Below are 27900 nucleotides of genomic sequence, written 5' to 3'. Positions count from 1 at the left end.
GTCCATAGAGAGCTGAAGGATGAAAATACGTTATTGACTGAAACCCTGTATATGCTGTATGACAAGAAGTGATCAGGGCTTGTGCTGCCAGGTGCAGATAAATACGCATGCTCCTCTCCCACTGACATCCCCAGCAGTTCTATGGGGATACTGACAAAAGAACTTTGAAAAAATACCATATATAGTTACACAAAACATCACCTTACTTGATAGCTATCAGTATTAACATGACTTTTTTTCCCCTCCAAAACAGAAGGTGAAAGAACGTATTTTCTCTTTTTCAAAGCTAACAAGCAGAATTATAATCACTGTTAAAAACTCAAAGCCTTGAACATCTTTTCAAATGCAATTAATTCCTTTGTGATTTAGATACTACAAGAAACACTATCATCACTTTATAGAACAATATGATTACAAATGAAAACAGTCAAGTAGTTAGGAGAAACTATCAGGCTCCTAAAATATGATGGTAAATATACGAGAATACTTAAAACCGGTATTTTCATTTTAAAGACATTTACAAAGAAATCAGTGGGTAAGAGCTTATTTCACAATGCACAGTGGTGGTTTTCTACGGGGAGGAATACATCATGCCACAGTTCTCTCATCATTCTGAAGGGCAAACAAGATCTAGGTAAACTGGAACCGATATGTGCAGGTAAGGCTAGAGCTATTGAACGCCTCTGCCCTTCTTGCTAGGTAATGACAGGTATCTCATAGAACCACAGAATGGTTTGGGTTGGAAGGGATCCGTAAGGATCTCCTAGTTTTAACTCCCTTGCCATGGGCAGGGACACCTTCCACTAGACCAGCTTGCAGAAAGTTATTTGATTTGTGAATGTCTTCCCAAAACTTATTACCCAGAATAGTAGTTCCCATACAGGCCTTCGTAACTTGACAGAAAATGCTATCCAGATCCATAATTCTCATAACATGCCCTGGGTTTGGGGTCTCTTGAGCTGGTTTGGCATACTGCTCCATACAGATTTCAAAGCGCATAGCATTTCTTTCAGTTCCATTTAGATTTATTTTAGTGCAGGACAAGCCTGGTAACAAAGTATAACAAAGGAAACATCAAATTAGTAAAGATTAATTAGAAGTAAAGGCTCTTAGGGACAAAATTGGAAACAACAAGTCAAATACAACCCGCTCCTAGCTTACACTTCATGTGGTATTTCTCTGGTCAATTCAGCTCTTCTGCCTCTAAGGTGGGTCAGTGCTGGGATCCAGTGTTCAGAGGCATCAGAAAGCCCACAGCATCATCTAATGATACAGTGCCCATTCATCCCTTGCCTCCTCACTAACCTTACTCCTGGCATGTGTCATCAAAACCATCCTTCTTATTTTCATATATTTTCATAGGGTTGAGATAAAGACTGTCTAATAGGACAGAAAAGGAAGGGGAAATAATAACGATTATTCTCATCCTAAATCCAAAAGGCAGCACCATACCAGCCACTAGGAAGAAAATCAACTCCATCCCAGCCGAAACCAGAACAACAGTATATTTATTTTCCTTGGGGAAGAGATAAGAAGAAACAGCCCAAACTGCATCATCAAAATCTGTTATTTAGTTCTTAGGGTCTCTGCTCTGTCAGCAATGCTGTAAAACTTCAACTACAAACTCACTTCTTTAACAGAGGATCAGAAATATTAAATATATTTATTCCCTATAGGAAGCCTTTCATCTTAGTAGATTCACTTCATATAAAAAGTACATATGTATATAATATTCCGACACTTTTATATTTGCATGGCTGCTGATATATTCAACTACGTGAGAGCTTGGCTGTTCCTGAACAGCAGAAGCTAACAATGACTAACTAAGGATCACACCACAGCCTTCAAACTATGCTTTCTTCAATATGTCTCATCATGGACATTCATACCTAAATTTGTCTGCTGATTAATTGAAATTCCTCATTTTAGATTTTCACAACCATTTTTTGATGGTTTTGAATAAGGTGTTAATTAGACTTACAGCTGTAATTATTATTTCCTTACCGATAAGGGTTTCGTTTGTTTGTTTGTTTTAAATACCTTCCTTTCATGGAATATGTTTTACATGATTATGAATCAAAACACTTTCAAGCAAATATGCATGTAAATTCACTCTCAGGAATAACTAAGGATTACAGAGTAATCAGATTAAAGAATCTTTTTGAAAAATCAGTTTTGCAGAGAATAGTCATTAGAGCGCATCTGTATGAGACAACCGTGGCAAATCAGTGAACACAGCCCACGTAAACAACCTTTGATCAGCACTTTCCACAATATCATTATGAACTCCAGTTTCTGCTTTAACAGTATGATATGGTGAGTGAAAAGCAGACCAAAACCAATTCATAACTGTGATTTTCCAGCTGAAAATTAATTTGTTGACTGAAAAATACCTACATAATTTCAGAGATGATAAGACATAATAAAGTAGGACCATTTTTTTCTCCACTCACACCTGGAGCCAGATTTTTATACAAAAGTCACTTTCCTCCTTTCATCTTCTTATTACTTTCCTAGTAAAGTGACATATTAAGAAGGAATGTAAGTGGTTGGTTATTTAAAAAAGCTGCATATTAAAGAATTTAGTGTATAGCTGATCAAAGAAGTGAATATGAAGAGTAAAGGCTGTGAGGTGAATATGCAAAGGAAGCTATCACATTCAATGAGAAACAGCTATGAACAGCTACCCAAGATTGTGTCTGTGTAGCCCAACTAATCCAAGTCTAAATCGAGATGGTTTGTGGCTCTTTCATCCAGAGCACATCATTAAAAATGGGCAAGCTCTAATATTTAGCCAAATAATTGGAACAGGCTCCCCAGGGCAGTGGTCATGGTGCTGAGCCTTTCAGAGTTCAAGAAGCGTATGGAGAACGCACTCAGATGTAGGGTTTGATTTTTGGGTGGTCCTGTGTGGAGCCAGGAGTTGGACTCCATGAACCTTGTGGGTCCCTTCCAGCTCAGGATATTCTACAATAATGCTGAACGTCCACTACATGAAGAAAGAGCATCTATCACGATAGACCAATTCAACCTCACAGCTCCAATCTGAGAATTTAAATGTTTACACCATCTTTCCCTTCCGTTAGAAAAACATTTCAGCCATACAAAACAGTACTGGGCTCCTTGCTTCAAAAGGAATAAAAAAAGGCAGGATATGAACATGTCACCTAGTAAACCTTCATGCAGATAGATACATGCTTAATTAAATAGAATGCCACTTAGCAGCACTGTCATCGGTAGGGCTCACCCCACCTTTTCATGAGCCAGTCTTGGTCACTAACAGCCCTGTCATGCAGACTGCTACGGGAGGCTGGTCACCTCAGTATTCCAATAAATAAAAGATTTGTAAGAAAGATTGCTTCTCTTCTCTCCAGATTAAAACTACATCCAGCACTACCTCCTCAGAGCTCGGACGCTATGCTTGCATACGTAAAGGACTGAATGAAAACTCAGAAACGCCCCTCTCACTCCTCGTTTGTTTGTTGCTGTTTGTCTTTAACTATCTGTATTCATATTTATGGCTTAAACTAAGCAGAAATACCACAGACAGTATATACAGACAACAATTACTACATTTAGCACTTTCTAAAGCTAGACTAGGACTTGGTCTGAACATTTACGTGAAAGGAAATTAAAGACTAACAGCCTCACGACCAAGGTACAGAAACAGTCTGCCTGCCCAGTTCTGACTCGTCGCAACTAATTGCGACTAGTCACAAATTCATGTTTTAAGAACATTACAGACAATTAAAAGTATTGAAAAACTTCCTGTTAACTTCAGTACGACTTCAGTTGAGATGCTTTATCTATGAATAAGAACTTAAGTTGCCCAGGAAATCCTCAGTGGAACATCTCCATCCACATCTGTTTCATGGGCTTTATTTTATTTTTTAACTGAGCTTTTGTATTTTTTTTCTATCCCATCTGCAACCCTTTTCTTTTTTTTTTTTTTTTGTAGATTAGTTGAAGTTTCTACCTCCCATTCAGTTCTTTCTATTTCCCAAAGGTGCTGTGATTCTCAATTCATTCAGTCCTATCTTTTATCTCTTTGACAGTTACCAGAAGCACACAATGTTGGGAAATTTAATTTTTTTTCTCTTTTAAGTGAACAAGTAGTGCCTCTGCAGTTTTGAAACATAGCTTGGCTGTTTGTAGTTTCTCATTATTACAAATTTCATTCTAAAAAATGCAAGAGTGTGAATTGAGATTAGATTTAAACTGAGCATGCATATCCAAACATCATGAGAATTCTTCTATCAAATAAAATTTTCATCTTAATTATCCTTAATAATTTCCACTTTGCTAATATAAGGTCCCTTAATACCTTTGGAAAATGAAGATTATGAAAAAGAGACTATATGAAGATAATTATGTCTCATTTTGCAGAATTTTAAACACCTTCTTCCAGATAGTAAATCTAATGTTAATTAATAGTGGGGTATAATATTAGATCTGTCTCTCTTATGAAAATACCTGATAGAAAGTTCCCTGATGAAGCAGTGTCTGTGTTATTTTATATACTAGTTCCAATTTATAGCAAAGCATACTGCTGAAAAATGTCAAGTAGCCAAGCATTCAATAGCCAAGCAAAGAGCTACCATCACAATTGAATTAATTTTCATTATTTCATTTCAAACCGTGTAATTACAAATAAACTTTCCCTTTCAGGGCCTTTGAAAGTCCTGCCCACCAAAGTTTTGAACACAGACAGGTGCTCTGAGTATTTGGGCTAGAAGGAAATTCTCTATTTGCTATAAATTTACGAGCACATCTGTCTGTATGTGTTTGCACAAGTCTGTGTCTACAAAAGCAGAGTCTACCAACCAAAACAGAGCAATACCCTAAGTCATCATGGCAGCTGCACACCAATCTGAGCACTGTATTTTAAGATAAACTGATATTATTTTCGTTTTCTATGTTTGAAACTTCTAAAAACGATTTGTCTGAAACTAAGATATCTCTACAAAAAATATAGGCAACAATTGCTTTTAAAGGCTGTTGCTACTTCCCATCATGAATGTGAAACGTGAATTTAAAACTGACTATAGCACTGCCTTAGTATTTTAGTCTGATCTATTTGCAAGTGTTTTTTTTTTTTTTTTTTTTTTTTTTTTTTTGCGTTAAAACAGTTATATCTCAGTCTTTAGACTAAAACGTAAAAAGTTTGGAACTGATTTTCTTTATGAGTATCAGTAAACTAGTATTAAACATATATTAGCATTAAAAATACATTTTTTTTGTTCCTGTTTTTATCTTTAACCCAACTTCAAGGGGCCTTGTAAGTCAGAAAAAAAGGATGTTGAACTGGCATCTGATTTAAAATCTGTGCTGAATATTTTGTTAGAAATTATTAGGTAATACGAGATTTTAATGCTAGTCTATTTATTAATGACTTTTCCTATTTGTATATATCCACAAAACATTAATATATAGTATATGTCATATCTGTATGTAGTTCTGCCTGTAAAATATGCAGGAATTTCAGTTCATCAAGCTGTGTCTTTTCTGGTGCTCGTGACCTGGCATAAGTTTCGCCCACACTACAGAATGATTTTTTTTTAGAAGCATATAATGCACAAACACTTTTACAAGGTTTGTTTTGTACCCCCCCCACACACACTTATCAACCAAGAAACTCTATAGGAACATAATAATAATATCTAGATAGTATAAAAAAAGGAAAAAGTGAGCCAACATTAAAACAATAGTAACACAACAGCTGCACTTCCATGTGAGAAAACCATTAAGCACACAATAGTTAATATTTCTTCCAAGTGCTCATTGTATCTCCTAGAGCCAAATCAGCCACCATGACAAAATCAGCATATATAGAATTGAAATCATCTTAATATCAGAGATTAGAAAGGATCAAAACCACCATAAAGATAGGAAAATGAAACCCTCCGTCCTTCCTCTCTTAGTGGTACTTGTGAATAATCTGAAGTAAAGATTTTTTTCTTCCAAGGAATCTTAGGGGGTTAGCATTCAAATTTTCTGTGATCGTCCTCTTTGGAAATCTGGTTTAAAATTTAGTGTTTACTAGATGAAAATATTTCAATCTGCTCCTGTTGACTAAAATAGCATAGAATCAGTCAGGCCTAAAATTAGCTAAATAGATCCATATTTTGTGAACAACAAACAAACAACAAGCAAGCAAGCAAAACAAAACTCTTTACCACTGGTAATGCAGATTAAGATTATGGTCATACAGCACTCCTGCATCTTTGAATTACAGAATCACAGAAAGGATCAGGTGGGAAGGGAGCTCTTGAGATCTTCTACTTCACCTCCCTGCTCAGACAAGGATCAGCTGAAGCAGATTGCTCAGGACTGCATCCAGCTGGGTTTTGATTATCTCCAAGGATGGAGTCTCCACAGCCTTTCGGGCAACCTGCTCCAGTGCCTGATCACTCTTGTGTAGTGAACAGCTTTTTGGCTTAGAACAAAAGCTGAAAGCAAAGGTAAGTTATGAAAGAGGACAGGAGGAAAAACAGTATTCTACAGAAAAATTGCCATGTAAACTGTAGCAGCCATGCAGAGAGGTGAAAAGATGTTTAGAAGTCTCAAATTTGAGAGAGAGAGAATTAATTTCCTTTTCCAACTTGCTATCTCCATCTAAAACTACCTGAAGGAAATTGATATGCCCTTACCAATCTCCTTTGATGAACATTTTGTTATTCAGGAAGGACAATGAGAGTTGGAACAAATCTACACGATGTCACAGGGCAGGGGAGTAACATACTTCATTTGCAAGAGAGAAGCAGCAATATGTTACTTGATATAGTGATTTAACAAAGTTTGATTATAAATAAGTCAGTGACTTCAGATTTGGTGGCAAGGTACGTGCAGTTATTTACAAGATAGAGGGTTAAATTTAGTCATTCGGGAGATCCTCCCATTAAGCCATGAGGTTGGGAATGTAACCCTTTGCTTTCTAAACTCCTTGAACAACTTGTTGTGTGTTATCCATCTCTCCTGAAACCACACTGAGCCAGCTGCAGCCACCACGACCACACACATCTATCACAACTGCCACTGGTGATTATCACTTGACCAGGGTTTTGGGTGAAAGGCCAGGTTGTGGGGTGAGGGGAGCACACCATCACACACCACTCTCGGTAATGTAGAATAGGAGAATCCAAGATTATTCCTGAAGCAGTAACAGCCTGGTCAAATAACACTGTGGCGTCTTGCTGGAGCGTGCTTCTGACACCTACGCTCATGTCTGGGTATCTCTTCTACCCTGCCACACATAGTTCAGTTGATGTCTTTTGCACAGGGTCAGATTTAGAATGCTTTATGCCATAACAACAGATGCCAGGGGAGGGTTGATAACAGACCTAATACAGTTTTCCGTAGGAAATTAAAGTTACAAGCCATAGCATACTTGAATAATATAATTTTTGATTCATTCCACAGTAGTAAATAATGACTGAGATACCTAGTCAAAGGGTGATCCCAGCTGCTTCATAGGTATGGTCATTCAAACAAAATGCAAGCTAAATACCAAATGCTATACTAAAGAAAAAATGGAAACACAGTCCTATCTTGTATCTCCAAAAAAAAAAAATTTAAAAAAGCTCAGAATCAGCTGCCCATTACAATTGCTATGCCTCCCTGCCCACCAAAGTAAATATTAATGTTATACCAAACACCACCCAGGTATCTGATGTCATTACTTGTATTTAAAAAAAAGACAGACAAAGAGCCATGTACACATAAAAAAGCTGGAGAAATTCCTCATCAGTTTTGCAAAAAAACTTCTTGGAGAAAACTCAATTACAAGAGAAAAGAGAGAGAAAACGCTGGGAGATAAACATCTTTTTAGTCTAGTGCCGAAAGCCGTAACAAGAACCAATTTCAAAGAGGTATTAAGTAAATATTTTAATAGTGAGAGTGATTAAGCACTTAATCTAACTACCAGAAGGAGTTGGTTTTACATCCCTTCTTAGATGTAGATTTATTAGAGTATCTTAGAGTAGATTTATTTTGTTTAGCTACTGACACAGACACAGACACAGATTTCTAGGTTGGAAGAGACCTCAAGATCATCGAGTCCAACCTCCGACCTAACACTAAGTACTCCACTAAACCATATCACTAAGCTCTACATCTAAACGTCTTTTAAAGACCTCCAGGGATGGCGACTCCACCACCTCCCTGGGCAGCCCGTTCCAATGTTTAATAACCCTTTCGGTAAAGAAGTTCTTCCTAACATCCAACCTAAAACTCCCCTGTCGCAACTTTCGCCCATTCCCCCTCGTCCTGTCACCAGGCACGTGGGAGAACAGACCAACCCCCACCTCACTACAGCTTCCTTTAAGGTAACTGTAGAGAGCGATAAGGTCTGGGTTCACTTTAACATCGACTGGATGAAGTGGAACAGCCTACCACAAAGTCTGGAGATGACTTAATGGTCCTTTTTTGGACTTCTCCGAATTCATGGGCTCTTCTGTTTGAATGTGGACTTTCTGAGTTTGAGCAGTGAAAGAAACTATTCCCATGTTAGTATTGCTACAAATCACTATCTCTTTTTGTATCTGAGAACTGTTAGATCAAATTTATACAAATAGAAAAGATGTTTTCAGGTTCAAGTGCCTTAAAATATCAGCACTTCCTCTGACATACCGACAGAGCTCCACGCAGGACTGAATTAAAAGAGGCAAGCTGAACACGGATGTATTCTCTCATAGGCAGTTTTAGCTTAATTTTTCACATTCTTTAAAACAAACCATCAGATACTTGGTGTTTGAAATACATTCAAAGCTACGAGTACTTTAAGCTCCTCATGATTAGACCACTGAGATGGAATCACCCCCAAAATGTGGGCTCATTACTATCATCACATGGCAGTTACTGCTATATTAACTGTGCAGTGAAGGAGCTAAGGTTTACGTTACACACACAGATCCCTCATTTTTACTCCCACCATCCATCACAGCAGAATCTACGGGAAAATGGAGTACAAATCATTCAGGAATTTACAACAGTAAGTTGAGCTAGTTCTGTGCTGTATCATTTCTAGAAGCAGATGCCTTTGTTTGGCACCCTAAGGGCTGCTCATATGCATAAATAGCCGCCTTTTTTCTGCTTCTGAATCACAGTGTCCAGCCAATACAAAAAAGATTATGAAGTATGAAAACTGCACATATTTCCACCACAGAACAATAACAAGATCTATACTTTGATTTCCTGGGAAATAAAAATTGTAGCTATACTTCCTGTCAGCCCATTCCTTTGAACATGTTCTCTTCATAATTTGGGTTTTGAATCTAGTTTAAATGGCAGTTAAAAATTGTATGTGGCAGTACACAATGAAATTTAGCTTGACAGCTTGGACATCAAAACTAAAAATAAATGACTTCACATCCAAATAATAAGTAATAACAATGTTAGCCTGCATAAGAATAGCAGGACTGGATTCAAATACAATATTAATTTTAGGGATATGAGTGACTAGGGAGAGACAGAGGCAAAGAAACAAATCCTTCATATAGCAATAGTCTCTTCTTATCCCCCAGGCAACTGGCTGCCTTTCACCTCAGCGGCAGAGCAATTATGTGGCATAATGACTGCAGTGCAAATAAGCAGAGAGATTTTATTAAACCAAATGAGCAAATCATCTGCGTATTATTGCGATTTGATTGACAGTGACAAGTGTCGAGCAGACACAGATGTGAATATGATAAAGAAGCTTGCAGGAAAGCTCTTGATAATGTTACTCTTGATAAAGTTGCTCGGCAAACCTCTCTAAGTAAATAAAGGAGAAAGAATATGATGCATATTAATTCACATAGTTTGCAACCTGCCACAGGACTAGAGGAAAAGTTGCAATAGGTTCAGCACATGGCATTTCATATGAATTCTAAAATTGCATTTATGAGTCTCATAGACTTTACAATAATATATTAATATTAAAAGTAAAGGTCATTCCACATAACAGTTAAGCTGTCTGAGCTTCAACCTTTATATCAATAACAGGCTTGGGCTGGCAGCAAGAGGAGGAAGAAAACAAGCGGGAATGATCTGAATAATGTAAAATGTTACCTTGAAAGATTGCTGCCTTTTGCTGGGATGTCCATTTACACACTTGTACTTTCAGTGGACAATTACATTTCTGACAGGCCTGCTGTCAGAATGATTAAATCGATACCTTTCATGCAGAGGTATTTGGGCATGTGATGAATTGACACGGACCTTCAGGCCTCTACAGAAGCTGCTCTTACATTAATGGCTCCCTGATGACATCATAGGTGCACAGATTCCAAAGTTTCACGTCGTTGCAGTCAGCACAGAACTCAGGATAATTACTTTTGGCACATGGAGTGGATTAACCAAGGTGGCTGGGAAGCTTTGACAGCGCACCCATGGAAAAAAAGCAGCAGGAATAAAATCACCTGTGCTCTAATGGTATTAAGATCATGAATAAATGTGTGCTTACAAGTTTAAATTGTTTGACTGGGTAAGACATGATAAATAGTTCTCTTTCCTCCACTCCATTTTTTTTTTAATTATTATTTCAAATTTGAATGTGAACAAGCAACAGCTTTATACCCTACTTTGGTTAACACTCTTTTGCCATCAAGTACCATCAAGTTGAAGATTTTCAGTCTTTGAAAAAGAACTGTATCTGAAAGGAGATATTCTTGTCACATGAAGTACGCTGCATAATGTAGAAAGCATTTCTGATTCATGTTGTAATACTGATTTGAATATCTATTTGGACATTTTTCAAACAGCAATTTTGGAAGGTTCTGTATTACTCTGAGCTGATTCCTACAAATTTTGTGCCTTACTTTAACTATGCGAGTAAACTTCAACAGAGGCATTCAAGAGCTGACATGCTCAGAATAACTGAGACTTGATAAAAAACACTTAATCCCTCTATTACTGACTTACATGAAAGATATCACAGATACATTTTCCATGATGTGAGCCTTCTGATGAACAGTCCACGGGGTATGAACTAAAAATAATAATAAAAAAATACAGTAAAATATTTTAAACAAAATCCATTTGCTATTATATATGTTGTATAATCTGTTACAATAAGTATTGTATTTACTCAAATATTATAATTTATCTTTTAAAAATAAGTTGACATTAATTCCACCAAAAAAAAACCAACAAACTAGAATATTCAGTAAAGCACTTTAATGTACTAAGTTAACTCCCATACTAAGTCCCACTGTAGGAAATGAATTAGCAATTTACAGATTATATGAAAATCAGAATGCGAATACAGGTTTTTCATCATTTTGATTGGAGTAAAATGTCGCAAAAATATAGAAACCACTATCTAGACACCAGGATAAAACCATCAGAATCAGAATTTACTATGCATTAAAATTGTTTATGGTGGGTTTTTGTTGTTGTTGTTTTTAAATATAATTTGAATATTATTCATTCTTTCCTTTCTTTCAAGGTAGACAGATTTAAGAAGTAGTACAACCTAGAAAATTTTAGCATGCCTAAAATGCTTCTTTAAAGCATATACAAGTTGATGCACTCTCTGGTCATTAAATATAAGAGTAAGCTCAGGTTAACAGATTCTGATCATCTTCAAAACCAAATTCCTACTCAGTATTTTTAATCATAAAGCAGTTAAATATCTACATAAGTCAATAAGAAGTCCAAACAAGCTTATTTTTAAAATTAATTTTTCCTCTAGGAGGATGTCTTAGATTTTACAATGAAATTCATGTTTAAGTTTTAAGATTTAAACATGAAATAGATCATTTTGAAATTTAAGTATTAATCAATTATAACAATTATATGAGTTTTCTTAAAGTCTGTGTGAGCCTTCTACCATAAACCACACCATTATTTTCAGGTTAAAACCGGTGTATATTATGATCTAAAATGCAAAATTTCTTTTAAGAGATAGTTTACAACCTGTAACCATTAAAAACAAAAATATTAATCACATATTCAAAGTTAACTGATACAGCAATGTTTTCTAAGACTACAGAAAGTTGGTTTGAGAAAATATTGTTAATCTCTGTTCATTTTACTGAGATGCTGTTAATTGTTCTCCAAAAAAAATATTTAAAGTTATTGTAGGAAATTAATGAAGGATGGCAATTTAGTAAAACATCATACTAACGTGTTCGCTTCTTGCCATCAGTGCGTGGATGGAGATTTAGCTGATTACTAGGAAGTTTCAAGATTTTGCCAGCCATTGCAAAAAGGAGAAATAAAAGATCCAACACTTTGTATTTGTTATTGTCACTTCTATCACACTTAAATAGAATTGAAAATAAATTCTTCTTCTTCCAAGAAGTGAATTTATTAAGAGTGGTGAAGCACTACTTTCCACTTTTAGTGTATGAGTAGAACTTCACATATCTTTCCTCAATCTTCAGGTTCATTTACCAGTGACAATGATATGGTAGGTGAATCCATTCTCAGTTTAAGTTCTATGTAATGCACACCCACAAAATTGTTATTTTTTCATAAATTTAGAAAACAAAACAATACTCCAAAGTTGTTACAAGTGGGGAAACAGGACTGAGATGGAGAATGAATGCTATAGAAGTCTTACTTCTTTGTATAATTATTATACACTTAAAATATATAAATAAATAATAGATTGTCTACACTTACATTGGAAACCCAAAAATTTTGCAGCGCACAACATGCATCTGTTCTCTGTAAGGAAGAAATTCAATTTTATTTAAAAAAAATCATGTCTGTATATTCTATGCAAGTGTGCAAGTTGAACAAAACCACGCGTTAGCCTACTGATTACTGGGTAGATTAACAAGTTGACTCACTTTGTAACCCTTTTTTTCCAAGTGTGCAAATTACAAACTTCATTCCTTGCAACTGGGGAATCAGGATTGTAAGCTATAGTAAGGTTGGCCTTCATGGAAAGAAAGAAGGAAAGAAAAAAGTATCAGAAGACAGATTTTGGACCCTAATCTGATGGACCTGAGGTTTTGAAATCAAGTGTGCAGCAAGTAGCATTCACTGACCCAACATTTTTCATATCATCAAAATCTTATCTCTCTTACTATTTTAACACAATATTTATGGTTAACAATAAAATGCTAACAGTCCAGTATTGGAAAAAGAAATATTTCCAGAACTAAAATATAAATAAGAAATACATTTTACATTTATTTTCTGAAATATTACTATTTAATTATTTTCAGGGATGCTTTGAGGGAGATAACCAGATGTTAGGATAGCCAGTGTCATGAAATTTGTCTAAAATAATACTTAAAACCAGAACTGCAACCTAAGGTATGTCTAACCAATCCCACCAAGCCTAATTTTTTTTTTATTAAATGTCAGAGAAAAGCATCTTCATATGCTCTGTTTTTTTCTGAAAAATTAAACTGATATGCTTAAGAACCAATAATAATTAAGGACCTACCTTAAGAAAACAGTAAAATTGGTTGCAAAAAGATGGAAATGGAAATATACTTCAATTCATTTTTGCATCATACTGTCCCCAAAGTTAGGATTACATGCTATCAATTGTAACCTGCAGTACATATGACAATCTTAATTCTTTCAATGATCATGGCAAGACGACAAAGCATAAAATATATATAACGACAAGTGTCAAATAATTATTTACCACTTAAATTCATATAGAAACTTTCAATCTGAACAGTTACCCTGCATTTCAGAAAAAAAAAAAAAAGAAAAAAAAAGAAATTACATATGGAGAAGGAACTGATATGAATCCCTCTTTGGGGAGGATGACAGCATTTGTTAAATTGGGCAATATTTTAGAATTACAAAAGAAAAAAAAAAAAAGACCGTTCAATTACAGGACACTTTAGGCAAGTATTGTTCATCTACTCTGTGAGCTGTAGCTCCACCTCACCTCCAGGTAGTCCAGTAATACCTCTGATGATGAGAAGTTGTGATTAGTTTCTGTTTTACATGAAAGAGTGAAAACCTGTAAGCAAAGTACTAGGTCTGTGGTCCCCTGCTAGCTCAGAGGACAGAGTGACACCTCCTGAGAGGTGTCCAGTTCACCATTCATATAGTCCCACCTGTTAGTGTTTGAACTCCAACAAGATGCCTGCCCAAGGCAAGGCAGGACGGCTGACATGTGAACAGTAGGGGCATTCCTGGCAGGCTGCACAGTTATCGAGTCCAGAAGAAACAGTAGCTTTCTGAAACAGCTCATGCAGAGGTGTCAGACAATTTGTAAACTTAATCAAATTAGAAGAAACCCTGTACAAAACAGAACAGTTTGTAAAAACTAAAGGCAATCACAAAACAGACAATCAAGTTTTGTATCAACCCTTTAATCTTTTCCACTTAAATACATCTTTGATGTAGGAATCATCATTAAAAACAAGTAAAAGTGAGCTAAGCCCAAATGTTATTTTGGTACTTTCAGTGATACTGGCACTAATAAACTATAACAAAGATAAGAGTTTTTGTTGTTGTTTTAGGAAATATAAGGTTATTGCACAGAACTTCTGAGAGTGTAGGAAAGCTAAGAACCCATACTGCACAACATATAAACCACAGCCACTTATTTACTGAACAAATTAAGTTTATAAACACTTGGAGAAAACCTAGAGAAATGAGAGGATGAAGATGGGGCTCAAGATGGCATTAAAAAAGTACATAGAGTCACAGAGCAGACATTTGTTATCAATATTCTACCTCAGGAAAAAAAAATGGCAGGGAGGGAATATTCAATATTCTGAGAGAGGAGAAAGTAACATGGGTAAAATGTTTGAGTATAAATCTCAGCATTGACCTTGTCTCCAAAGTGGCGCACAGGTAGGGGCCATGCTATGCCTCTCAGTGCTGCCATGCCTCCGTGTATCCCATGCACACCCTCCAAGTTACCCAGACTGAGGGATGACTTCCCAGACAAGTTAATCCTATTTATGGACCAGATAATTTCATGTCAGTGTATTAGACTTGTGTTCTACACCAAACACCTGAACCGTTACCCAGAATATCTCAAAAGGACTGAAGTAGGAGGTTGGCAATAACAGTAAAAGTGGATTTTTTTTTCTTTCTTTCTTTAATTCAAACACTCAGAGGAAGAAAAACATGCCTCTAAACCAATGAACATGCAATTCTACTAAAACCAGCATATGCTTAGCCAGTGGATGCATTTTTGTTGCTCAGGGTGGCACCAGAAGTTACATGTTATATTTTTCATTTTCTCCAGTGGTAATTTCCTGGTCATTTACCTCCTCAATAATAATGTTTAGCTGAGTAAAATAATGCTTTAGGCTTTAAGTCTTAAAGGTTCTTCCCCCTTTGCCCCCCTCAGTAGGATGACTGATTTCAGCCCGTTAGAAAAATAAGCTTACTTATGAGACATTAGAGGCATTATTGCCTCCTTTAATATTCGTGACAGTCTCCCACAAATGTATCACAAGTTGGCATTTATTAGTGCTAGGCACAAGTAAGGGGCATGTTATTTGATTTGAATAACAGCTTGGAGCTACAGTTTGAGTCCAGAAATATATTAGTCAGAAACAATCTCATTTAATAACACAGAAACTAATAAAAGAAAAGTATTCCAACTGATTCAAAATTGAATTTATGAATATTGCTTAGCAGGATTAATGATCAAAAACTGAACCTGTTTGTCATGTTATAACAGACTTTTCGATTTAAATGCAAAACTAGAAGTCAATGAGTCCAATGGATTGTATATTGCTTTGAAGAAAACCAGTTCATTTTACACACAAGCTTTGAAATTGGCAATAAACTTTAATTACAGGGTCAGATAATCAAATTATAATCAAATAGCCTCACATAAAATCTATGTTTGAAATTAATGAGATACAATTCTACCAGTCTCTAATATTGTACCTCTGAAACTTACTAAAAGACATTTCATTTTCATTTAAAAGTCACCTTAAGGACTTTCCCCTCAATTTCTTCTGCATAGCACAATTTTATTTGGAAATGTCTCATTTCTAGACCACACAGTTCTAAAGATTTTTGCATATGGAAAAATCATTTGTTATTCCGGATATTTTTTTTATTGATAATAAGAATTTTAATATAGAAATATTAGAAATCTTTCAAGTAGATGCATATTTATGCATTTTTAGAGAAAGCCACAGTTCAAATAATAAAGCTGTATAGTTGTTCAAATGCACATACTTATTAAAATTTTCATTTAAGATGAAATTTTTCATGACTGATCTTAACTTGCAAGCACAAACATATATGCTAATGTACACTACTGCATGATCTGTTTATTTTCTGGGGTATGTAACCATTATAATTTCTCCCTAAATGTCTTACCTTATTTGGAAGAATAAATATCTTACATTTAACACAAAAGATAGAAAGAATAAATCCAAACCCGCTCTGGCTTTCTTAAAGACTTGCTGCGTGGCTTCAGGCAAGTTGAATTATATTTTATAGCTGAGCTTTCTCAAGAGTAAAATGGCAGCTTAGTACAACTTCTGTACAACTTCATGGGGTTTATCATGGGATCTTATTAAAGGGACTATCGTTCTCAAATGAAGATGCAACATTTTAGGATGGATAATATCAGACCTTCTTAGGCATGCAACTTTAAAAGTATAGAAAATGCCAAGTAATTATAAAGCAATCACTCTACTAGCAGTGCTAGATAGCACTCAAAGTAACTTTTAAAAACTTATGCCAAAATTAGAAAACCTTATACCAAAAGTAGAATTGTAAGATTTTACTACTAAGAAAAATATTTGTAGGTTTTTTTTTTTTAAACAATTTATTTCAAGTTAAAAAAATAATTGTAAAAAACGGTTATTTAACCTAATTAATCATCTACTTAGGTGCACTTCAACAAGAAAAATTAGATCCATTGCAGAAGACAATCAGTCCTCAGTGAACTTGGGTGTGAACTTACAGAACAGTAGCTATGTACCACATCCCAGTCAAGCCCCGGCAGGGCATTGCAGTCTCTCTAATCTCTGAGATAATCCATGGAGAAAGTGGTTCCTCCAGACCTCTTCTGGGGAAAAAGTAACTCCAGAGCAACTAAGACACACGCACAAAATATCCTGAAGTAAGCTAAAGTGTGAATGAGAAGTTCACTGGTGCTCCCTGGTACCTTCCCATATTAACGACCCAAGGAGAACAATAATAGGAGCTGCAGAGGAAACTGATTGACAGATCTATCGGTGTGGCATAGCTTAAATGTCTTTAAATAAGTAACAAATTACTTCCACAGTAATATCCCTGATTATTACATATAGAGATATATTATGACCATATTGTGAAATATTAAGGACTGAGATGGGGTAGGAGGCTTTGTAATTCATAGTGCAGCCTTCGTGCCTGTTCCAGATTATTTCTGGGAACATGCATCACATTTGGAATAGCTTTAAAAAATCTTCAGCAATAGGGATTACCTAACCTCACTTGTGAAATTAATCTAGAACATTACGCATCTCACCATTATGAAGTTTATTGTCTTTCCTAAGCGTGATCTACTTTCTGCTAGTCTCATCACTTCAGAGTTGCATAAATAATCATCTTTGATGCTTACACAATTCAAGCTCCCTTCTACTCTACCACATACAGCTATTGTTTGGGCAAGTTATGCCGGCTAACGTATTCAAGTCAACCATGAATCAGCCACAAAACAGACACAATACGTATTGCTAAAAGCAGAATTTTTGTCTGTTTGCTGATAAGCAAGATCGAAAATTTTCACATTTTACATCGAAACTCTGCCTGCCACAGATACAAACGTCTCACGATTTCAGTCATATCAAACCCATGTTTTGTTCTCTTTGCTTTCTGTATGTAAATTTATCCAGAAAAGATAAACTACAACTGATGACTGATTGAATTCTGTACATCATGACTTTTTTTTTTACTTCCTCTTATAATGTTTGAAAGCTACATATGCTTCCCCCATCTCAATCAGTTTGTCAGTGTTTTATTTCCTTGCAGAGGACAAAAGCCCTAAGGACAAAAATAATTTATCTAGTAAACTTCTAGAAAGCTGAAACCAACTTTATTTGAACTTGACACATTAGCACTTTTTAGGTCACCAAAGAAGAGAAGAAGTCAGTGACTGACCTTGCTCATGAGACTTTTATAAATCCATTTGTACAGCAGCAGTTCATTGGATGCTTTACAGAGTGGAGAGAAAGTCCAGCCTGATGCATTATATGTCAAGACCTTAAGTATCCTCTTCAGACAGATGCTTTTTACACTGCTGGTGAAAATGTAAATTAATTTGAATCACACTGGTTAAAAGGCAATTAGAATCAGCAAGATATCTCAAGAAATAGTTGCTTCCCTACTTTTTCAACTCCAACCTCTCAATTTTCAGTAATCATTAAATAATTTGGTGGCATCATTTAGCATTAAAATCAGTTATCACAAGCAGATTAGGGTATAACAACAGGATAGGGTATGTAGAATTTTTACAGAAATAATGCTGGAGGAGAAGGGAATTGTGAACATCTCACCTGCATCATCGTGATCAGATGAAGGTACAGCTCTGTGCAGTGACTGACACAGTGTAAAAACAGCTTGGAGGTTACAGGCAACCCACTGTTTGCCAGCAGAAACATATTAACATGTTCATTTTGTACAAAATTTATCTTCTGAAGTTTGGCCTTCCGCTACCCCCCCGCCCCCCCCCCCCCCAACACACACCCCTTCTGACTTTTCCAAAAAGCATAGATTTTGGAATCTCTATGAATGCAACACCAAGTTGTTACTATTGGATATATTGTTACCCCATTTTTGACCTGAATTTTGAAAACTAACAAACAAAACCCCACCACAACAGCAAAAAGCTTACCAACCTTCAGTTTGTTTTCATTGGGGGGAAAAAAAAAAACAAAAAAACACATGTTGAAATCAGGTGTCTGTTTCCTTTCATCCTGGGTATTTGTAAGGAATGCAAAGAAATACTTGAACAAGCAGATGGAAATTGTTTCTTTGCTTCTTGCTTCAAAGTCTTCATTAGCCGTCATATCACACAATCATTATGCTGAGGTAATTTTACTGAAATACTTGTTATCACATCATATACTCAATATGAACAATGCTGAATAAAGTCTTGGGAACCAATGTATTCTATTCTTTACTTCTTATATGTATATTTACTTCTACGTATGTATTAGTATTTTGTTGGATCCCTTGAGAGTCCTGCTTTTCTTTCTCCTAGGGTTCTAAAATCATGGATGGAGACATTGTGACATGTACACCTAGGTATCCTAGGTGTCTACCTGCTAGACTGTTTAAGTTTTTGCAGATTTATTTCCACCAGTTTAAAAACCATGATGTTATCTCCTTTTTCTCAAAAAATTATGTACCATCTGATGTTACATGTCATTTATACTGGCCAGCATAAATAAAATGAGCCCCCACCTAGAGAGGCCAGATTCTGTTCATTTTCCATGTACCCTGTGACCTGACATATCAACCAAATTTATCTTTGCACACCAATGCCCCATCTTTGCCTAAAGCCCCCCTTGCCATCATGAATTATTTTTCATCTCATGTAGAATACTTCAAGAAGCTTTTATTGTGATAGATCCAAAACCCCACAACTTTCTCACATAACCACTTTATCGACTGCTTGCACAGATTTCAAGATTCTACTCTCAGCAAGTCACGAGACCAGAAGAAAAAAGAAAGGCCATTTTTCCAAGTTCACTCATTCCTTTGAGCAACCAATTCCCTACTGTCCTGTTTATGGAAATACTTGTAACTAGCAATCAAAATGCCATACGAATGCAACAGTAGCTTTACCCTGATTATGTTCGTGTCTGTGGCACACTGTGGTAGATCTGTAACTGCCTGGCAAGTTTCCCTCAGGATACCTAAATCTATAGAATCACTGAACGAGATGCATGGTCTGTGCTGATCATAAATTTCCAACTACGAAAATAGTCTCTAACCATAGCCATGAGTTACTTTTGCAATGATTTGTCTTTGAAAAACTCCTACCCCCCCATGCCCTCCCCCTGACCTCCCACCCTGGTAATAAGCTAGCAATATCTCAAACCCTTTGTGTTCCTGTGTCAACACTATCCCCAAACTGTAAGTGTTAGCAGCTGTGCACAATATGAAAGGGTTTTGAAACACAGGGAGACTAAAACAGGAGCAATCACAAGAGCCTCTTTGACTCTCAAAATGCTAAATCACACACTGCTGATCACTGAAATGGTTTCCTTTCCTTACCCAACTTATGTAGTGGTTTTGCTGTTTTGGCCAACCTACAAATGAACCTTTTGTAATAGGAGGCCTAAAAACTCTGAACATATGTGAGCATCCAAAGACTTGGCAAGTTTTTGGACAGCCTCAGCTTTCTTTTCATTGTGAAAGTTTCTCCTCACTGATTGTATACTCAAAATAATTTACTTGTTTAAAAAACTATTCACATTTCTTTGGATTAAATTTTAAAATCATGCTATAAGTTACTGTGTTTATAAATGCATTGGTTCCTCCTCATCCAGATTGTGCATGCATCAAAATACAATTTAGCTAGGCTGAAAGAGAGTGCAACAACATTCTGTAAGCCTGTAAAACATGGTGACACACAAACACAAGACAGAAAGTCATCACTTTAAATGACCACAGACCTTGTCCTCTCTTTAACCAGTCTCTTCCTTGTCTTCCCCATTTTCTTCGGTTTGCCAATATCTTTTTTACAATCTACTCTGTAAGAACAGCAGAAACCTGCTACAGTGTTAAGGGTTATATATGTTATATGTTCTCATATATATTCATATGTTCTTATATATATATAAAAGATATATATACGATATATATATGTATTCATATGTTCTTATATATATATTCATATGTTCTTATATACATATTCATATGTTCTTATATATATTCGTGATATATATAAAAACAAACAAACAAGAGAAACTCTACACCTTCAAAATTATTTTCAGGAATTTCCTATAGTTCACCAACTGTCTAGCACTGTAATCTTTTTCTTTAGTTAAGCTGTATGCCAGGCTGAGGACTTTTTATGCCTCTCAGATTTATCTGCTCTACAAATTGTAAAGAAATTTCCCTTCACCCTACTGGTAACTGGTAAGTACATTAGCAACATTTTCCCATATTTTCCATCTTTTGTTAGATCAGTCTTGTTGATTTGGAGCACTGTTCCTGACTTTTAACTGCATAGTTTTTTGATAATTTTGCTGTTCTTCATTTAAGTGGGGAGCACTGCAATGAAATTAGTTCAGAGATGTATTTTTTGTGCTCACCTCCAATTCCCTTTTCTTGACATTTTCCTATATCAGCAACTGGAGAATTGTGATTTTTTCTGTGCCATTTATTAAACATTTACAAACTATCGAAGAAAAAAAACTATTTTTTTATTCATTATTTTAATTACTGAGTCTTCCTTTTCCATTGAGAAAGTCCAGTGTTCAGCCTTCGTTACTAGGCAGTTGTCCCACACTGACAAAATTCTTTTTAGATTCTTATCAGCTTTTAACATTCTTGCTCATGCTTAAAAAACCAGCCAGTTTCCTATGCACTTCTTAGCCACCATTTTGCAATCAGTATCTAAACTTTCATTAGTACCAATGAATTGTTCATATACAAGAACTGTGGGAATCATCTTTGCACCTCCAAGCTTTATCCTCTCAACTGCAATTGTTTTGCAATTATTTGCTGAAATGCAAGAATTTCAGAAAACCATGCCAATGCTTTCTATCTTCCCATGTTCAGTGCTACTTTTTATTGCCATTTTTCATATTTAACTTTTTTTGCCTTCTTTTTGTATTATTGCCTACTTTTCCTTGTTCTGTAAAATAAGGATTTTTTGTTGTTGTTGTTGGTAACCTACACACGATTAATTATTTGATAGAGTAGCATACAGACAGTAGTAGAAAAAATAGTTGCAATTACATATTGCTCAGCTTCCATTTTCCTCATGAGTGGCTGTTTTCTCTTCTGGTTGACTATTCCAAAAAATGGAAAGCCTAAGTCAAATTCCAATTCATATTTGGATGGCAAAAAATGCCAAAGGAAATAGCACTATGTCTGTCATTTAGTTACACAAGTACTGTAACAGTTTCCAAACTTCATCTTAAATTGAGTGTGCAGATCATATCCAATTTGTTTAAAATCAAGGTCAATGGCACCATAAAATCAAGAGGATACAAGAAGCCTATTAAGACATTTAGGTATAAAGTATTAGAATGGTGCTCATCATCTGAGGAACAATGTTCTTAAAGAGCCTCTCAAACAATAAATAGTGAGGGGAAAAAAAAAATAATTTTTTTGAAAATGGAACTTGATAAGTGTGTGAGGTGATACGATAAGAAATTCCTGTGCCTGTTGGCCTTTTATTAATAAAATGGCTTCAAATTTAAGCCAACCACACCATAATACTGACATATAAAGAAATGGTAAATACAACCTTATTTTCTGGAAATAATTAGAGATCAGACACTGACTTTGGCTGCAAATCAGTCTGAAGTATACTGACCAAATGACAGGACGTTTATGATGTTAGGCATGGTGAATCAGTGAAGCCCCAGAAGCAGACAGCTGCCATCAATGGTAAGATTTTCTTCCTCATGACTGTAGATGGAGCCATAACATAAGTAAATACCCTCTTGGCAATACAAATTTGGAATTTTGTAGAATATACTTCGAGGCTTTTCAGCATTTTTACATTACTGAGGTTTTAATTTTCAGTACAAACAATGTGAGAAGCCCGCTGTTTTCCTGATTTCTCAATCTGCTGAGCTGATTCATTTCTCCGCACAAGTCCGGAAAGAAAGAAAGACAGTTGTTCAACTTCTCTTCTGTCCAGCAATTATCACCTAATCCAACCTTCTCTAAAAATTTCTCTGCTTAAGGGCACCTCTAGGGCTGTCAGTCCAGCTGAATTCATTTAGAAAATTAAATCCAAACCCAACTATTCTTACTCTTCCTCTACACCCATTATTCCTTTCATAATTTTATGCTACTGTACTAAAAGGTAAGGCGACAGCACATTTTGTGGGTTTTATTGTACATACAAAACATACTGCTGAAATATAGATTGTAGGAGTCTTAGTGAGGAAGGAGGGATCATAGCACCATCTGACTGAAAGATGTGAGATAAAAGAGGAGCTATTTATAGGAATGAGCAAAATATGTCTGCAGTTGTCACTGTGGCTAACAACATTGGGTTCATGAGTATAATTAATCTTTTCCTTCCTATACCTTATTTGTTTACTAAAAACAATCAATCAAACAAACAAACAAAAAAGTATTGATTCCTTGCAGCAACATAAGCAAAAACTTCCACAAAGCCAAGTGGAAATATTGAAACACTATATTCTTTCATAATTCAAGATTTTTTTTTCCTACTGCATCCTTTAGGAAGCAACACGTATCACTGAAGTGTCACTTCACAGTGATCACTGAAGGAATCAAAATATATGCAGACTGATAGTAAAGGACTCAGAATCACAGTCTGAACATGGAGAGCTCTAACTACCAGACACTTTTAAAATTATTATTTTACAATGTTAAGGAAAACCCTAACTTTAGATCACATTTGGCAAATCTGCCTGGGTCTAAACACTGTGCACCAAAAAGTGCACATGGCCAAAAGTCACTCTCAAAAGAGCCAGAGATAAAAAGGAAGGAACAACACAGCTTACATGCAAAAAGCACAAATAAGGACCCTGTACCGCACGGTGGGAGGGGATTGGGTCACTTCACTCCCTTTTCAGGTCTGCAGTTTGAGGAAACTACAAGCCCCTGTGTTGCCTTCCATAGTCAGAAGACAATTTGTTAATCCACACTCAAATACATACAAAACTGCAGGTGATTCAAAAAACTATCAATTGATCCCAAATACTTTATATTCCTAAATGTGACGTGAAACAAAAAGGTACATAAATTTATTTTTAGACTGAGGTCAGCTTCTGGCAAGCAAGCATCTGTGAAACCCCTGGTTTTAAAAGCTCTAATTATCCCCAAATAGTATTCTTTTTTTTTCATGCTCATGAAAATGAATTTCTGATTGTACAATAAAGTTGAACCATTGTCAGTTCAAGTTACAGTACTTAATGATGGAGCAGATATCACCCTGTGAAGTAGCCAGTACTTCCAAGTTCAACATACTTACATCGATTATAGACTCAGAAGTCAAACAAACTAGAATTCAAAGTACTGATTAGACAGGTAAATTACACACCCTATACATTTCATATACATTTTATATTTAATGTTAGTAATTTCCAAGAAGATGATTTTCTGATTTGTTTAACACGTTATGTCAACAACAAAAGCACTTGGGAGTATCCAGACTTATTGCATGGTAATGGATTTTCAGAAGAAAAATATGATGAATCCTATTTATTGTAAATTGTTTCCTTCAGTTGGTCTTGAACTATTTAGTTTAAGAACATACTGTACTGAGTTGCAGCCTATTTTTGTTAATTTCTCTCATTTTGGAACAAATTATTTTGCAGTCATTTATGAAATGTGAAATTGTCTATAAGGAGATGCTTTGTTTTTAAACAAATGGTTATGTTTTTATCGTTCAGAAAATTTTCCTAAATGACTGATAATAACCCTTGTCAGACACTTTAATTTATTTTTTCAGTCATAAGACAGAGATACCTGGTAATTTTTGCACATTTTTTTAATGCAAGGGAAAGCAGTCTGCAGATGAATGATATTAAATTTAGCTTATCCAGATGCTGAGATGTGCTCCAAGTTATATTGTACAAAAATCATAGATGTCTCTGTGCTCTATTTAAATACTAATTATCATATTCTGCCCAAATAATTAAAAGTAAGATTAAATTGCTTTTAAAGGCTGTCTTGTCCAAAAGATGCTCAATAAATTCAAGTGAGCTATTTATTATTTTAATCCGTAATCACATACACAATACAACCTAATACATCTAGATACTGTGTAAAGTCAAGAAATCCATTTCTCTCTCTCTGTGTATAAAGATAAATAAAGGAGCGAGCAGTGAGGAAACAAAAAGTCAGTTCTGTACTGAAACTAGCCACAGGAAGAGAGTTGCCAGTTTCCTCCACAGAATGCTTTCAAGTATATATCCTAAATATTTGGCACATAGTCTAACTTGTGTATGTCTTTAAAAACAGCTAGATAAATCAAAACTAGGGTCAACTTAGGTGATTGGGACTTTTGGTATCATTTACAATGGTGACAGATATATTTAAAATAACACAATCAAGTTCAGAGATCTCTCCTTACAGCTCGGGTGTTTGAAAGCACTTATTTCAACTCCTGCTTCATGACTTGGGTCACATGTGAAAAGTTAAGAAATCCAATTTAACTGGGCAACATACCTTTGGGTGCCTGGCGGCCCACAGACTGAATCACATATCTGCAGCTTCTACACCCTGGAGCAAAGATGGTACATAATTAGGTGTAACAAGAGCATCTCTTATTTCAAGAAATTCATTAGTCAAATAAAAGAATCTACTTAACTAAAACAGTTACAGCAATTTATTTTATTAAGGTCAACATTTCACTTTATTTATTTATTATCTGTGCTAAGGCCGTTCTTTAATATATGACATTAGAATTTGTTTTCTGCTGTTCTGGCTTACGTTAGATAACCATTTTTGGATTTTATGCAAGACATATGGAAAAATTCATCACTGATTTACTGCACATTTCCACGCATGGTCAAACTAATATCTGATCACTATTGAAGTCGTACAACCCTGCTTGGCAGTGAATACATAAGCAAATTTCCCAACACGTGGATGTATGCAGCCTTGTGCAAGAAAGCCTCTGTAAGGCAAAATATTTAACAATACACTGCAGCATTTACTGGGAAAAAATAATAGGAAAATTCAATTTGGGATTTCTTTTTGCTTCAGAAATTACTGCAACTGAAACAGGTACTGCAATAAATAAACAAAAAATATTGCAATATCTATCTCTAATACTCCATGTATTTTTTTGTTTGTTTGTTTTGACTTTTTTATGCTTTTGAGTTTTATAACTGATGTGATAACACTTTGGGAACTTTTGCTTCTTTTCAATAACTGCAGAGGATGGCATTCATAATCTTACTCTTGAAAATGACTCTTTGGTTATCAATTAAATATTTTAAATTCCATTATTGCGTGACAATTTACCTATACCACTGCTTCTAAGAATAAAATGTATGCACTGTGCCTCAGTATTGTTTACAACTTTCTGTCCTAAGCTACTTTTTTGTGAATTTCAGTTAGGCCAACAAGGCTAGTTTTAGTACCTTCACAGCAGGTGGAACGACCTTCACCTCATTCCTATTTTACAATGTGTTTTGTGAAGCTCTTGTCAAGTTACTTCAGAGCTCATAGTGACAATACATTGCAGAAGTTAGTCTCTTCTAAAAATAAGATTTAATTACTTTCACATTTTGTTACAGACAAAGCTAACAATTAGAAGGTGTCATTTCACTTAATCAGAAACCCATCCTCTGCTTAAGGACTCATGCAGGTTTTTTTCCCCTGGGGAGGCAGGGAACGAAGAAACAGAAACAAAACAGTGACTGCTAATGCTGACTTGGGAAGTGTTTAACTAAACACTTAATGTTTAGTTAGCATGGTTCACAGATGTTTTTGCATCCTCAATAGCTTCACGGGCAAGATAGTTAACTTGATGATATGAAAATGTCAAGAAGAATTATCAGGGAGAAAGAAAAAACTCTAGAAGTTTTCTGAGGTTATATGGCCATAAGGAATCATCTTTCTTCAAGAAGCAGTAATAAAGATAGCCCATTTTTGATGAGCAGATAGTCCCCTTGAGTAAAAGGACTCCACTGGTAGAAAATAGAGTATTTGAAAAGCAAAATCATGCCTCTTCCTAGATATTCTGTCATGTGTACAGAGTAGTTAATCCATCTTTTAGCAAGATTAGCCGTCAGATTAACACATTATCCATGTGAGTCACTGTTAGTCTAAAGCAAGGATGTGCTTGAAGAATGATGTGCATGCACATGAAGGAAGGTTTACAGAGGCTGACTTACACCACCACTATGGAATGCAAAGCCAGCTTTTTTATTTTTATTTTTTAAATTTATTTATTTATTTTTTGCTAATGCTGGCCAGAGCTCTGCAAACAGCCACTCTCAATTGCTGTAGCATGCTGAGCTGCTACAAGCCTTGATGTGGATTTGAACATCCATATGCAGGCCTCGCATCTGCCACACACATCCACGTATTAACTCTAGGACATATATGCCTCTATTGTTCTAGAGGTTATACATTATGACATTAAAGAATTTACTTACTCAAAATGCTCTTTATTACATTATTTTTAGCCATTCAAGAGCATTCAACTTCTTCTGGAAAGTAAAGTTTAAGTCAAATCTATTTCATAATAGAACAGGATGCAATCTGTGAACAGAATGCTTTCTTTTATAAATCAAAGAAATACAGATGAAAGTTATCACAAGCAACTGGTAGATGTCAACATCCCATTTGAAAACCACACCCTGAGCATACCTTCCTATTGCACATTTCTCAGACACCAGGTAAAGAAACAGAGTAAGAGTAATCTCACCTCAATGCAATGGTGGTCCATTTCGAAAAACTGGCTTCTGGAAACATCATCATATGAAAGATTGCACTATAGCATGCGACTGCAGCTCAGAGTTAAAGATCTCCTCCCCACACCGTTTTGTTCTGGCTTTATTTTACTCTCCACTCTTACTCAGTGTGGCTTTATTTTTCACTCTTCAGCAGGCCAACAAAGCCCCTTTCTTGCACAGCCTATATCTGTACCTTTTTATAATCTTCCAAAATTAACAATCAAGCTAAATGAAGACAAAGCCTGCTCTGAAACAAGCTTTGTTTGAATACACGAAGATTTGGCAAGAGAAGGAAGCCTTCTTAGGGAAGCTGCTTAGAAGACAAGTCACAGCCAAACATTCCAAGTGGTTTCGGAAGCAGCTGAGGCTTTTGTGCCTAGTCAGTGTTCGCTGTCTATGGCGG

The 27900-nt window shown here is 35.7% G+C and overlaps 1 long non-coding RNA gene across 9 annotated transcripts; it reads right to left on the bottom strand.

Moving 5' to 3' along the window:
- Positions 1-27772, bottom strand: LOC118246569 (uncharacterized). 9 transcript variants are annotated; one of them, XR_004778178.2, is made up of 10 exons: positions 27470-27772; positions 25258-25311; positions 22421-22515; positions 20547-20624; positions 18025-18160; positions 14013-14196; positions 12777-12865; positions 12607-12651; positions 10900-10966; positions 1-1046 (listed from the first exon to the last, which is right to left on the bottom strand). It is a non-coding gene; the product is annotated as an uncharacterized LOC118246569 (long non-coding RNA). The 9 variants fall into 9 exon arrangements; XR_004778179.2 differs by lacking the exon at positions 1-1046 and adding an exon at positions 13382-13492 and having other exon boundaries at positions 9765-10966; XR_004778174.2 differs by lacking the exon at positions 12777-12865.
- Between the last annotated feature and the right edge of the window lie 128 nt (positions 27773-27900).

Source organism: Cygnus atratus, chromosome 12, assembly GCF_013377495.2.
Source record: "Cygnus atratus isolate AKBS03 ecotype Queensland, Australia chromosome 12, CAtr_DNAZoo_HiC_assembly, whole genome shotgun sequence".
Classification (NCBI taxonomy): domain Eukaryota; kingdom Metazoa; phylum Chordata; class Aves; order Anseriformes; family Anatidae; genus Cygnus; species Cygnus atratus.
Note: the sequence above shows the minus strand (reverse complement) of the source record. Positions and strands in the feature narration are given on the sequence as shown.